This window comes from Gorilla gorilla, chromosome 1 (genome assembly GCF_029281585.2).
Source record: "Gorilla gorilla gorilla isolate KB3781 chromosome 1, NHGRI_mGorGor1-v2.1_pri, whole genome shotgun sequence".
Taxonomy (NCBI): Eukaryota; Metazoa; Chordata; class Mammalia; order Primates; family Hominidae; genus Gorilla; species Gorilla gorilla.
Genome location: NC_073224.2, coordinates 123,931,948 through 123,946,087, shown reverse-complemented (window position 1 = coordinate 123,946,087; position 14,140 = coordinate 123,931,948). Strand labels below are relative to the sequence as shown.

The 14,140-nt window shown below is 45.0% G+C and overlaps 1 pseudogene; it reads left to right on the top strand.

Moving 5' to 3' along the window:
• The first annotated feature begins 281 nt into the window (after positions 1-281).
• The window catches only part of LOC101146918 (glyceraldehyde-3-phosphate dehydrogenase-like), a 75,827-nt pseudogene continuing 61,968 nt past the window's right edge, over positions 282-14,140 (top strand).

The following is a 14,140-nucleotide window of genomic DNA, read 5'->3' as shown; positions in this document are numbered from 1 at the left end:
ATTTTAAAATTGGGTTATTTATCTTTTTGTTGCTTAGTTGTCGGTATATCTTATATTCTGGATATAAGTCCTTTATTAAATATATGATTTGAAATTATTTTTCTCAGTCTATGGTTTACCTTTTCATTTTCTTATTGATGGCTTTTAAATGCCAACATTTTTAGTTTTGATCATGTTTAATTTTTCAACTATTTTTTAGTGAGGAAAAGTTGGGTTTTTGCCAATTCAAGACCATGAATATGTTAATCTATGTTTTCCTCTAAGAAGTGTGTAGTTTAGCCCTTAAATTTAGGCCTATAATTTATTTTGAGGGAATTTTTGCCTATGTGTGAGTTAATGGCCTAAATTCATATGGCCAATTGATTTTGACAATAGTAAATTCAATAGGGAAAAAGATTATCTTTTAAACAAGTGACACTGAGACAACTGAATTGTCCACATGCTCAGGGAACGTCAGCCTGCTCTGTCAAGTGATGCCCACCCAAGTCACCACCTATTGACATCAGAGTGTGTGAAGAATTTCTCAATATGATAACTATGGGTTAAACAATATGCTGTAGCTTTCTGCTTCTCCCATTCGACAGACAGCCGCATCTTCTTGTGCAGCACTAGCCACATCCCTGAGACATCATGGTAAGGGTGAAGGCCAGAGTCAATGGATTTGGCCCTATTGGGTACCTGGTCACCAGGGGTACTTGTAACTCTGGTAAAGTGGATATTGTCACCATCAATGACCCCTTCATTGAGCTCAACTACATGGTCTACATGTTCCAGTATGATTCCACCTATGACAAATTCCATGGCACCATCAAGGCTGAGAACAGGAAGCTTTTCATAAATAGAAATTCCACCACCATCCTCCAAAAGCTAGATCCCACCAAAATCAATTAGGGCAAGGCTGGCACTAAGTACATCATGGAGTACACTGGCATGGAGTACCATGGAGAAGGCTGTGGCTCACCTATAGTGGAGAGCTAAAAGGGTCATTATCTCTGGCTTTTCTGCTCATACCCCCATGTTCGCGATGGGCGTTAACCATGAGAAATATGACAACAGCCTCATGATCATCAGCAATGCTTCTTGATGATGTTAAAACATGCTTCCAGGCCGGGCGCGGTGGCTCACGCCTGTAATCCCAGCACTTTGGGAGGCCGAGGCGGGTGGATCACGAGGTCAGGAGATCGAGACCATCCTGGCTAACACGGTGAAACCCCGTCTCTACTAAAAATACTAAAAATTAGCCGGGCGTGGTGGCGGGCGCCTGTAGTCCCAGCTACTCGGGAGGCTGAGGCAGGAGAATGGCGTGAACCCAGGAGGCGGAGCTTGCAGTGAGCCGAGATCGCGCCACTGCACTCCAGCCTGGGTGACAGAGCGAGACTCCGCCTCAAAAAAAAAAAAAAAAAAAAACATGCTTCCCACCAAATGCTTAGCAACTCTGACCAAGATCATCCATGACAACTCTGATATGGTGGAAGGACTCATGACCACAGTCAGTGCTATCATTGCCACCCAGAAGACTGTGGATGACCCCTCTGTGAAAATGTGGCAAGAAAACTGCAGGGCTCAAAGGAATATCATCTTTGCATCTCCTGGAACTGTCAAGGCTGTAAGCAAGTATATCAATAAGCTGCACAGGAAACTCGGTGGCATGGCATTCCATGTACCTACCACCATCATGTTGGTCATGGACCTGACCTACCATCTGGAAAAACCTGCCAAATATGATAACATCAAGAAGGTGGTGAAGCAGGCATCAGAGGGTCCCCATAAGGGCATCCTTTGCTACACTGAGAACCAGGTTGTCTCCAGCTTAACCACTGACACCCACTCTTCTACCTTGGATCCTGGAACTGGCATTGCCCTCAATGACCATTTGTTAAGCTCATTTTCTGATATGAAAATGAATTTGGCTACAGCAACAGGGTGGTGAACCTCATGGCTCACATGGCCTCCAAGGAGTAAGACCTCTAGACCACCAGCCCCAGCGAGAGCATGAGAGGAAAAGAGAGGCCCTCAGCTGCTGGGGAGTCCCTGCCACACTCAGTCCCCCATCATACTGAGAATCTCCCCTTCTCACAGTTTCCATGCAGACCCCCTGAGGAGGGAGGGGCCTAGGGAACTCCATCTTGTCATGTACCATCAATAAAGTCCCTTGTCTGTGCTCAGAAAAAAAAAATGCTGTATTAGGAAAGCTCACAAAGATTACTGATCAGAAAAAGAATAGACAGCATGATTTCTCCATCCTCCTATTTAATACTGATGCATAAATGGTCAGGAAACGCTGGGCTCACAATGGGAGTCTGCATTCCAGTGTCGGAGCATTAGTCTCCCTTGTTATAATTTTTTATCATTTTAAGCACAAGGACACAGCTTTATCAATGGAGGAGCACACAGGCTTTTGGTGTGAAACAGTCTAGATTTAGGTGCCAGCTGTTCACAAGATCATCTGGAAAAATCAACTACCCAGCACCTGAAGTCCTTGGGGCTCATGCAAAGGGCTTCATTTTTCTTAGAGGAGAAGCCACCCATTCTACAAGGAGCTGTACTAGGCACAGCCCCCCATGCTGGGAAAAGGAAAATTCCTCTCCTTGGCCAGCTTATTAAACTCCTGGGTTACTTTAGGATACTTACATCCCTTGTGCTTGAGTCCTAGAGGTCAATTTGGACATGAGTAGCATAGAATAAGTTTTAAAGGCACAGGAGTAGTGTAAATAAGCTAGGGTAAGAATATTCATGGATAATAGGGAAAGTTTCTGGACTGAATCCTGGAATACACATATCAACATTTGGAAGTTGAACAGAGAAGGAGCGGCCAGCTAAATATGCTGAGTAGGAGTTGGTGGCAGGAAGGAGAAAAATTACGAGGAGATGGCCTTGTAAAAGTCAAGTTGAAGAAAGTGTTTCAAGAAGAGTTTGGTCCACTATGTCGGATGCTGCTGACACATCAAATGCAATAGTAAAATAATTGATTAGTGGTTTTGGCAAAATTGTAAGTAATTTGTAAGAGCAATTTCCACAAATAATTGGGTTGAAAGTTCAACTGGAAAGTCCAACACACAATTCATTTGTGTGTTGAGGAACAGAAGAAAAATGTGAAGAGAGTGACTATTAAAAACAACACCTGTTCAAGAAGTTGAACCATGAAGATCTCAGTAAAAAGGTGTTACAGCCAATGGAGTGAAGAGTTTGTTTTTGTTGTGTTGTCTTAAACTGGACTACTCCTTTATTGATCCTTAGCACCTTGTACAGAGCAAATGTTCAAACATTGTTGAGTGTTTGACTAAATAAAGTGTCTATGTCTCATGCATCTTTTTATTACCGTAAGAATTTGCACATATGACATAATAGGAACTTAATACATGTTTATTGAATAAAGGAATGGAAGGATGAGTGAACAATCAAGGACTCTAGAATGTCTTAGTGCTTTTGAAAGTTAGTGCTTGTGGACTAATACAAAGAAGGAGATAGAAGAGAACAGTGACCACAAAAATGAAAATACTAGAAAGTTTCCCATAGTAATGAGAGGCTGGAATCATTGCCCAGGCCAAAGCTGTTTGCCAAGAAGAAGCAATTTTCTTCTCATCTATAGCACGGATATGAGTAGGATCCCAGGTATTCGAAGTGTACTTGAAGAGCCAGTTTTCAGAAGTAAGGAACAGTGGGCCATCCCCTCCACCATACAGGGAGAACTAGGGCCAGAGCTTTTGGGTTATATGAGCTCAACTTGGCTGTATTTCCAGGCAAGACCTTCAAAGTGAGAAAGGAAAAGGCGTTAGCAAAATCTCTTTTTAATTTCTTACTGAATCCTCTGTTTGTCAATTATTTTTTGAGGGGGGTCAGATAGATGTCACTCAACCATTTCCTCCGGAGTCTGACAATGATGGTATGGTAGCCAGCCTCTAAGTTGAGTCCAGTGATCTCTGCTTCCTGGTATTCATTCCCTTGTGTGTGGGCTGAACCTAGTAACTTGCTTTTAATCAGTATAATCGGACAAAAATGATGGAATGTTACTTCCATGTTTAGGTTAGAAAAGATTGTGACTTCCATCTTGTTTTACGCTTCCTCTTTCTCGTTGGGCTGGATGAAGCAAGCTGCCATGCTGAAGAGGACAATATAGTAATGAACTGAGGGCAGCCAACAGTCAAATGGGAACTGAGGCTCTCAGTCCAATAATCTTCGAGGAAGTAAGTTTTCCAACACCTATGTAAGTGAGCTTGAAAGTAGATATTTCCCCAGTTGAGTTTTCTGATGAAATTGGAATTTTGTGCCAATCAAGAGCTCTTCGTACTCCAACGTTTAAGAAGAAAAAAGGTAAACTGACATACTTTTAACAAGCTGCTTTCTTTTCTTGGGGATTTCTCTTGCATTACAAAGAACATTATCCCTTCATTAAACTCAGTTTGAAAACTACGAGTGGTTTAGCAAATATTAGATTCACTGAAGTTACTAAGTGTTGGTGAAGATGTGGAGAGACAGGCATGTTATTCGTGGAAGTGTAAGTTAACACAAACATCTGGTGAGTATGTGACAAGATATTTTAAACTTTCACACACTTGACCCAGCAAGTTCACCCAGATATTTATTTTAAGGAATAATCAGTTGAGATTAGACCAAGAGGTCATACGGGACATCTCCTTGCACATAGAAAGCTCTACATATGAGCTCTAACATATTAATCGAGCCCTTTACTATGTATCAGGTGCTTTACATATATTATCTCATTTAGTTTTTAAAACGGACTTTATTTTCTATGATAGTTTTAACAGCTAGGAGGAGAGAAACAGTGTGATGTGATGAGTGAAGCAGAGCCTATTCGGGAGAAGATGGTCAGGGACGTCTCACCTCATTGGGGCGGTGACAGTTCAGCTGAGATCTACATGTCAACAGAAAGCCAACCATGAGAAGACGGGGAACATCATTTTATGTAAAGGGAATGATAAATGTGAAGATCCAGAGGCAAGAAAGTATTGCGTGTTTACAGAATTGAAGGAAGGCCAATCTGGCTGGGACACCATGAGTAAAAGAGAGAGTGATGAAGACAGGAGTTGGAAGGATGAGCAGATCATGCGGTGCCCAGGAGAGCTGGAAATCAGTTTAGAGTCTATAGTAAATGGAATGGGAAGCCCCAGAAAGGTTTTATATAGGTGAGACATAGGATTTGAGTTTACTTAAAACATCTCTCAGGCTGTTGTACGGAGAACAGAATGTGGCAAGCAGCAAGAGAGATCATGGGAAAAGCCAGTGCTGAGGGTGTTCATTTACAGAGAGATTTTTTTTCTCTAACCTTCTTTCATTTTTTGTTTTTTAGTGACTGACAGGGTCTTGCTCTGTCACCCAGAGCACTGGTGTGCTGTGGTGCGATCCTCAACTTCCCAGACCAAGAGATTCTCCTACCCCAGTCTCAGGAGTGTCTAGGACAACAGGTATGCACCACCATGGCTGGCTAGGCTTTTAACAAATTTTTAATTCTGTAGAGATGGGGTCTCCCTATGTTGCCCAGGGTGGTCTTCAAATCTTAGACTCAAGTGATCCTCCTGCCTTGGCCTCCCAGAGTGCTGGGATTATAAACATGAGATTTTGTGCCCAGCTATCTCTATCTTTGATGTGTGTGAGCCTCTGCCCACATTCCAATTAAAGAAACTGTACCTGGTCACCATGGAATTCTTGAGGTTTGATTAGTTTAAGCGACAGATTTTCTTAACCTTGGAGAACTTTTCTGTTTGTCTTTTAAATGTAGAGAGCAATTAGTTGAAGTGAAGCCTAAGTACCTGTAATTTTGTAGAAACTCCCTGGGTGATTTTAATGGGCAAAGAGGGTGAGAACTCTTTAGGACCAATTAGGGACCCCCTTTCTTTCTTGGGGATTACAGTGAGTATAATACATAAGGCTCAAATCCTCTCCTCCCCCAAAATTATGGAGGCAAAGGGCAGGGCAAGGTGCATCAGGCTTTGTCTGCTCCTGGCAGGCCACCTTTCACACAACTGCTCCAAATAGTGAAGATAATATCATAAGTAAGAGCCAGGAAAAGTGCCTGTCTTGGCTGTCCATCAGATGACAATGGAATAGGTGTGGAAGACTTTTGCTGGCCTTCACTGTCTTCACCACTCAGAGTCAGCCTTCTTCTGCTTCTCTCAGATCTTTATTCCCCCAACTCAGCTCTCTTAACAAAGCAAAACCCCAGGCATGACTTGTTTTCTCAGCTGCCCTTGGCAATCACATAATTTCCATCCTCTCTGCCCCTGGTGGAAGGGGAGGAGCATACTTGGCCAGTCTCCAGCATGAATTGCCTAGTGCTTGCTCCTCTGTCTCCCTATCACAGCTGCAAGTACCCTGTAGATAGCAGTTTTCTGCTGCCAGACTGTGGTTTTAAGGTCATTTCTGCTAACGCAAAGCACATTCCAATGGGTTTCAATTTCCAGCTGCTCCTGTGAGATCCAGGCCACTTTTCTCAGTGCTCTCTGCATCCAGCCAGTGCCCTGCTTTATTCTAGCAGCCAGTAATGTTCAGCTTTGGAAGCCAGTGAGGTGGGTGGCAAGTTGTTCCATATACCACGTTTCCCTCTGTTTAAGAAGTTTGAAAATGGTATCAGTGTATGTGCGGTGTTCAAGCTGGCATTCTCATGAACATATTTGAAGGATGTTCAACACAAGTAAAGCAATTGACAGACTCCTGTTCATGGAGACTAGGGATTCACTGGAAGCAGTTCCATGCAGTCTTTTTATTCACTGAAGACACTCCACTGAGATGCTTTTCTGAAAGCATCAAGGGCTGAGGTAGGGAGTGGTTCTGCCTGGGTGTTCTGATACCATCTGTGTATGGCTGACCTTCCCCAGGCCCCAAGACTGTGAATCATTAAGAGCAGAGACCCTGAGAAGTTCACCCCTCAGCTGAGTGGACATGTTCCAGGCATAGTGCTCAATGCTGGGGAGACAGATATGAGAGAGGTAGAGATGCTTACACATTCCAACACCATTTAAGGGTGAAGGTGAAGGCTGATTTTGTTTCCTGCCTGCCCAACCTGCTTGGGGTGAATTATTTTGCCAACTGTACGTATGACTTTAAGGATTTGGCCCCTGGGGCTGCAGGTGGTGAGAGGTGGACAGGGTGAACTTCATGTCAAGGCTTCACATGTTATGCTAGGGCAAGACGGTACATTCAACAAAGGCTCAGTGTTAAGAAGATTCTCTGCCAAGGACTTTGCAACTATAAGTCAGTGTTCCCACCACTGCTGCAAATTAGGCAATGTCCACTGTACCTGGCTTTGTTGGGTGAGGGAAGGAACAGTCTGAAACCTTGGAAAAGCTAATTCACTTTGTCAAGGGGCTGGAAAAGGATCTGGCTAGACAGGCCTCTTGTCAAGGGCAGCGTTAGCTAATGTCTGAAATGAGGGTCACCTCAAGGTTTCACCTGAAGTAGCTCTACTGCTTTCTGTGTTGAAGTTAATAGAGTTGGTAGAAATCACAGACACAACTTTACAGCCTGAGATTCACTGGACTGACACAGCCACTGTTCAATGCTGCTGCAGCCTAGACCAAGCCCTATAGGTATTCTTGATCTTGCTCTCATCTGTGCAGTGGAAAGATGCAGGTATGAGGTGTGGGAAAATCAAACGAAATGACAAACACGAAGGCTCTTGTAAGATTCAGGGACTAGTGTGAATGTTAGGAAGCAAGGTGGTTACCACGTAGTTGTGCTCAGTGCTGCAGAGAAGGGGCTGCTGAGGGGCGTCCTAAAGTCTTGTGTCATAGCTCCTGGGAGCCTAGAAGGAGAAGGGGCAGTTGCTGTGCATGTGGCCTGTGTCCTCTGGGAGTTCCAGCTCCTGGGGCAGGGTGATGAGGGAGGGAGAAGGCATGGACTCCCTTTCCTGAGAACAGGAAGAAAGAAGGAACTAGTTCTGCTTCTCCTTTGAGGGTGTGCTGTGTGTGGAGTGAGCAGGGCAGAGCTTTGACATTAACTGGCAGTGGACTTGAGCAAGGCATGACTTTTCTGGGTTTCTGATTCCTCTTCAGTAGGCACTATCTCTATTGGCTCTGCCCACTTTTATGTCTAGTGATTTTCTAAGAATTTTAAAACCACTTGGGAAACATCCACATTTTAATGTAAAGACAAAAGTCCTAATTTAAGTCATCACTAAGTTCTGCAGTTCAGTGGTCAGCAGATATCAGGGAGGGAGGGCATCGGCCACACTTTTTGGCCCCACTTCTTGATCCTTCACAACCCTATGAGAGGTATGATTCCCCTTTCCCAGTGAGGTGCCAGGTGCCAGTAGAGCCAGGGAAGTGCTGGGAAACCACTTTCTGAAGCTGCTTCAGCTTCACAGAAACAAATAAGCACATTGAGGCTTGTGTTATTATGAAGTTTAGCTGCAGAAGTGTGCAGGTGCCAGAGGATGCAAATCATCTTACTCTTTTATAGCCCAATGTCACTGGCAACAGACCTTAGAAATGAGCCATAACCTTCATTTTGCAGGAAGGGAAACAGACCCAGGAAGGTGAAGAGATTTGCTTAACTTCGATGGCAAAATTGAAATGAGAACTCAAGATTTGCACCCCTCACTCTCATTTGTGGAAATATTCTGTTTCTAAAATGAAAGAATACTTGTTTCTTTTTGCCCTCTTCTCCCCCTTTCCTTAGTCCCTCTCACAGCCAGCTACTTTTATTTCTGTATCGTGAAACACCTGCCTGTCTCCATTCATGCAGCACCCACGTTCCTCAAGCTGTTGTTCCCATGGGAGGTTGGGCTGTATGGGCCAGACAAATGGCTTAGATAGCTGACTTCTGGTTAAACCTGCCCTCTGCCCTCTTTCAAATGTCTCCCATCCCAGTTTTTTTAAATCCCTTCATAAATATGTTGGTAGGGCAACCTTCCAGTTCTATGCCTTCACCCCCCTTTTCATCTTAAAGGTAGCAAATCCTAGGTCACTATTACAGATAGTGGTCTAGGTGAACATTGGGAAAGTCATCTTGCTTCCCAGGCCTCAGTTTCCTTATTGGTAAAATGAAATAAGGAAAGGAGCCCACAGTTAAAAGCTGGAGTAAATGTCTCTAGATCCTTCTTTAACTTCAATTTAATAAAAATTTTAGAGATGAGGTCTTGTCTGGCCTTGAACTCCTGGATTCAAGTGATCCTCCTGCCTCAGTCTCCTAGTAGCTGGGGCTATAGGTGTGCCCCTCCATGCCTGAGGAAGCTTTCTTTAGCTCTAAAATCTGAACTCCACAAGGACATTGATCTGCCCTGGAAGAACCAGGGAGCCTTTTCCATTTACCCACCATAGGTCAGGCAACAGGTGTTTTGCCTGCTGCTGAAAGAAGTTCTCATAATCAAGACTGCCTGCGTATTTTACAGGGATCAGTGCAAAATGAAATGTGGGGTCCCATGGCAGCCCCTTAAGCCAAGCACAGGGCCTGGGTGATGGCACAGGCCATGTGCCCATGGAACTGCTCTGCTTAGGGCTACACCAGGGATTTGACAGACTCCAGCTGATGCAGGAAGGAGTTAGGTCTGGGCTCATGAGAAGGGTATTCCTACCTCAGTGGCCAGGGTTCATGCTAGGATGACAATAGTCCCACAGCCCACCTCATGCCCACACCTCTGTCACCAGTATCTGTTTAAGAAGAAGGGCTGACTTTGCTAGTGCTGGTTCTTCCATTTCTTGAGGAAAGAGTCCGCTGTTCAATAGGGAGCTTCAGGTTTCCAGAACAGATTACTGACTGTTTTGGAGTCTGCAACTGACCCCAGTGCCCCCTGCTTTTGGGGACAGAGTGGCCAAGCCACTTTCTTCTGTTCATCTAGCCTTCCCCCTTCACTTCCTCATAATGAACCTCTTTCATGCCTCAGATCACTGACTCCATTCCCTGCTCATTAGACTTGGGTGGCATCTTGGTCCATGATTAAAAAAAAAAAAAAAAAAGGAAAAAAAAAAAAAACTCCCTCCAAATCGCCACCAGAGTCTCTTGATATCTCAAGAAGAACATGTAGCCAGAGATGTTGAGTGATCCTCACCTGAATTGCCTAAGAGTGTGAGATTCTCTTCTGAATTTAATTTTTAAAACAAATTTTCTTTTTCTTATAGTATAAAAATGCTCTGGGCCTTGCACCATTTCAGGTTTTGGATCTAATTCCCAGTCCCTTTATAACCTTGGCAACTGGGCTTCACTTTCATCAGCCTTTCCCTTTCCCTGCTCATGGGCCTCTCACAACCCCACTCACTCTTCATATCACACAAATGAGTTCATTCTCAGCTCCATACCCTCCTTGCGCCTTCTCTTTCTCCTGGATCTCTTTATGAAGATCTAGCTTCTTCAGGTTCATGGACACCTTGAAAAGTCATCTGTGAATTCTTTCTTACTTTGTCATTCAAAGCATTCTGCTCCCTGACTGTCTATCCCTTCGTTTCTCCATTCTAACAGATGAGTTTACTTGTGTTTCATCCTTCCATCCATCCATCCCTCCATCAGCCCATGTGTCTATTTTGTGTCAGTCACTGGGGACAGAGAGATGACATGGTGAGTTACTGTCCTCAGGACATGGCAGTGTAGGGGTGCGGAACAGGATATATAAATGAAAAATTAGTGAGAGTGCAACTCGATATGCACAAGACACAGAGGCTGTAAAATGAGACATATTGGATAGTAAATAAGGAGCTGGGAAGGATGTGCTGGCAGGAGAGCTGGGCACCCTTTAAGTGGAAGGAACGCCATGCACCGGCCTGGGTGGATATAAAAGCATGCTGCATGCAGGAAGCGCTGAGTTTGGAAAATTGTTGAGGCACAAAGTAGGAGAATCTGGGGACAGGGCAGGGATTGGTGAGAATTAGTCTGGAGTGTCAGGCAGGGCCCAGGGCTTCAGAGGCCCTCTATGTTATGCTAAGGCTCTCAGGCTCATCCTGACAGTCCTGGGGCTCCCCCTATTGGTTGGTTTTAAGGAAGGGAGTGACATGGTGAGACTAGTTTGGAGAGAACTCTGGCAACACTGCTGAGGATAGGTTTCATGGGTGATTCTCCAAGACAAGGAGGCCTGTTGGGGGTACGAGTAGGAATGATGTTACCAGGGAGGAAGACGACACATTCAAGAGGTGTTGTGGAGGTAAAGTTGGTAGCGCTGAATGATAGGTGGGCGGAGTGGGGGGCTGCCATCCAGGTTTCTGGCTTGAGAAAGTGTGTGCTTGGGAATTCTGTGCCCACACCCAGTCCTGTCTAAACTAGCGGCCATTCTGTCTCAGGCCTGCCGCAGTTGCCCCTGTAGTCTGTTTTGTTACCAACACATAAATCAGGCCTTCATTTCTTACCTAGATTCTTCAAGTATCCTCTTCATCTCTTTCAGTCCATCCTACAACATGCTGCCAAGGTAATCTTCCAGGGACAGCTGAACAGTTCCCATTGCAGAGTGAATGATGTTCCAGCTTTTAGCATCACCATCAATATTCATTGCTAAAGGAGACATTCTTTTCCTGTAGAGTCCAATTTTTGAGAGAAGATGAGCCATGTTATATGTGAAGTAATTGAATGTCAAGTCGTCTTTAAGGGGGGGTGGGGCACAGAATTCCTACTCTGAGGGCAATGAAGGAAGCAGGCAGGGTGTCTCCAGGGATGACCCCAGGTGATCCTGCCTGTGCCCATCATTTTTTTCAGGTGTATCTTCCACTTCTCCCCTGGCCTTGGGCTTTCTGGTCTGGTCTCATTGCTGCTTAAAATTGACCCCTTTCTCACCTGGGTCTTTGCAGACTGCATTGTCTCTGCCTGGAATAATTTCACTCACATTCCTGTCTGTTGAAATCCTACCCATCTTTTGATATCCAGCCAAAATGCAAGGACCCCATGAGTCCCCTGTGGGAATGGATCCTTCAGAAGCATTTTCCTTTCTATGGCACTCTGCATATTTACTCTGCACAGCACCTAACATGTCTTGTATTTTATCTCCCCCACTGGACCACTGGATTGGGAGCAGAAATGGAAAATCAGAGGTCTTAATCCTGGGTCCAGCCTGTGAATGTGTTTTGTTAGTTTGCATGTTTTTTCCCCACCAAATTTAATTTATTAAAAAATTATAACCTATGTTAAATATACAGAAAAGGTGACAATACGATATAATAATGTATATTTGGGACTTTTCACCAAGAATGAACAGATTTGCTGCTGACATCTCACCACCTCCTTTTTAAGAAATAAAATATTACACATACATTTTGAATACTAGCCCACGCATTCCTCTCTTGGAGCAGGTCTTTGAGCTGTTTTTTAAAATTTAGAGTTAGTTGCTAATATTTAGAAATCAAGAGATTTCGCATAAAAGTTGGCCTCTGGCTACTTTCCTGCCAGTTCTCAGCAGGCCATCATGGGTTCCCAGCCCCATCCTGGCCCTCAGAGCCTGGCTGTCAGGTGGTGGAAACTTTTGTCAAGTACCTGAGCTCCTCATCTGCCCTCCATATACGCTTCCCAGCAGATGGGGGGCCTCCTTATGCCCCTCGTCTTCCTCTGCACCACTGCCCATGCTGTGCCCCCTGCCTGGACCCAGGAATTCAAGGCCTCATTTAAGTCCCACTGGTTCCTGTGGCTTTTCCCAGTGACCAGCTCAGCTCCATTCTCTGTACTCATATACACCTAGCCCTTAAGCCGGTGGCTGAGAACTTGCCTGTGTTTTCATTCATTCCCTTGCCAGGTACCCTGCAGAGCCACCTAGATGGAGGAAAGGGACCCAAAAGTCCCCACTGGGTCAGGCTTCCTTGCTCTTCCCTCCGAGACTTGCTGCCCCCGTGTGGTGCATGGCGTGAGGTTCAGCGAGGCTTGCTTGGTGCAGGAGCTCTGCCTGCCTGGCACCCTCAGTTGTAAGAAGGGATGGCACATTTTGTTGGCCACAACACTCCGAGGCCTTTGTGCTTGTCCAGTTGAGACTGCTGGCCCATCCAATTTCTTCCTCTCTTTCTGTGATCACCCCTCCCTGCCCATTGGAGGTATAATCTTTCCCATCACTTCTCTGTGAACATTGCCCTCATTGGTCAATAGGAGTGGGGTTTCACTAGGCTGAAAAACCAGGGCGAAAGGCTCTTGTCCCAGATTCCACCACCCTCCTATCCTTCCCATGCTATTTGTCATAAGCATATGGATGGTGGGCATGACTTACAAGAGCTGGAGAGGTGTTGGCTCTTGCATTTTGTTCAGTGGATGGGGCAAGAAGGGTGTTCCATTTTTCACTTTACCCACTGCCTAGGGCCATTCCACCCTGATACTGGTGCTGATCACCTGTCCCTTGGTGCTTTGAGGTTAATCATCTGTAAATTTTCTGTGTAAGAAAGAAGCCATCTTGATGTTGAGTGTGACCCTCATCATGGCTGTGATATACCCAGGTCCAGAGGGAGACAGCTTCCCTTCCCACACTCTGGACCCACAGCAACCTCCTCACCCGCTTCAGTTCAACTGTGTCCCTAATCCCCCTGAAAGTGTTTCTTTTGACCGTTGCTTCTTTGGTTGATTAATGACTATGTCATCAGTGAAGTCCCCAGACTTGTCTTTATTGGCCTCCTCTCCTCAGGGAAATTGAGAAGAATGCGAGGGCCAGTGATAAAAGGGGAGATGTAGGGAAGGAGAAGCTAAGGAGTTGGAAGAATAAAGGAAGAAAGGATATGATTTAATGGAAAGATGGATAAAAAAGGAGGGAGAGGCAGTTATATCTGGGGATGTGGGATAGTAGACTTCTACTTTTTGAGCTGAGTAGGAGATAAGTTTTCTGGGAAGCTCACCCTTGTTCTCTTTACTTGCCCAGGAACCTATGGTATGGCTTCACTGTGTGATTTGAAAGGTTGAAATGCAGGGTTATGAATAGCCAGAATGACCAGCACACATATAGCCAGGTGTGTTCTACAGACCTTCAAGGAAATTGGCACTGAAGCCGGTGGAGGCTAAATGCATTTTTCCTTCTCTCTCCCCTGCTCAGGGCCATTTGGTAAGGCATGCAAACCTTTTCAGGTGCCCCTCAGGGATTCTCTTGGGTTCTAGAGAGTTTCCTGCATGGAATTGGGCAAGAAAGAGGTAACCCATGGGAGTTGGGGCTCTCTCAAGGAATGGCACCCCATGCTCCAGTGCTCTGCTGTACCACTGACAAGACAAATTCAGGCTGAGTGTTTCAGTGGAAAGATAAGGACTT